Source organism: Phaseolus vulgaris, chromosome 4 (assembly GCF_000499845.2).
Source record: "Phaseolus vulgaris cultivar G19833 chromosome 4, P. vulgaris v2.0, whole genome shotgun sequence".
NCBI classification, from domain to species: Eukaryota; Viridiplantae; Streptophyta; class Magnoliopsida; order Fabales; family Fabaceae; genus Phaseolus; species Phaseolus vulgaris.
This window is the reverse complement of record NC_023756.2, coordinates 21,945,472-21,946,619: the sequence shown is the minus strand read 5'-3', so window position 1 is coordinate 21,946,619 and position 1,148 is coordinate 21,945,472.

Below are 1,148 nucleotides of genomic sequence, written 5' to 3'. Positions count from 1 at the left end.
TAGGATCACTAGAACCATTAAAACAAGGAAGCTTGACCGAAGGAAGCCTAGACTTTGCATCTTGATAGAAGCCATTGTCGTAGTGATGTCTTTCCCCTTGATGATGATGTCGTTGTCCATGAAATTGGGGTGGAGTTCTCCTTCTCCTATGCTCTTCTTCACCGCCAAAATCATTTGAAGAGGCTCTTGTTGAAGGTCTATGTGAATGATGCTCATCATGGATTGAAGGAGATGGTCTAGCTTGTTGCACCTCCATCTTTTGCATTTTCTCTTCCAAGCGTCTAATGGTTCTTTGTGCTTCATGTAATTCACCAAGGATTGAAGCTTTGGAAGGAGAATTCTGCTTGTAGGATGCATCACTTGAAAAGCCAGCCATTTGTAATTCAAAAACAGCAAACACACAAAAACAGTAAACAAGTCAAGAAACAAAAAATTAGCAAAAACAGTGAGTGTTTTAAGCAAAAATGCCGAAGTGAATTTAGGCAGAAAAAATTAGGTCACTCTCAAAGAAATAATGTCCTTGCACCAATCTGATCTTGAGGCCTTGGAATCCTCAAATGAAAGATGTCAAAGCAAGCACACCAATCTCAAAGTCAACCACCACAAAACCAATGAAACAATAAAGACAAACAAGAAAAGGTATAAGCAAAGAAAGGCTAGAACAAAAGGAAAACTAGATGTTTGACAAACTCAAAGATTAATGAACAAAAGACAAGCAAGAAAATTAAAGAACTCAATGAGAAAGTAGGCACTCAAAAGAATACTTAAAGAAAAGCACTAGAGTAGATGAAGAAAACAAAAATTAGCTATTGGAAATTTTTTTTTTATGCAAACTGTATTTGATTTTCACTGATTTAACTGGAATGATTTAGACCGAACTGGAGTATGAAAATTTAACCACAGAAACTTCAAGATGTTAAATCAATAATGGCACTGGAATCACTTAAAAACAGTAAGCCAATTAATTGAGATAAAGTTTTCAAAATTGCTGCCGGATTACCGTATTTTTTTTGGCAGTAATGTACACTTTTTGTATTTTATTTATCATTTTTTGTGTACTTTGAATTTTTGAATAATTCTTTTTTCTACTCTTTTCTAACACTTTGAAGATCACAAATCCAGAATTTCAGAATTTTCCAGTAAGTAAA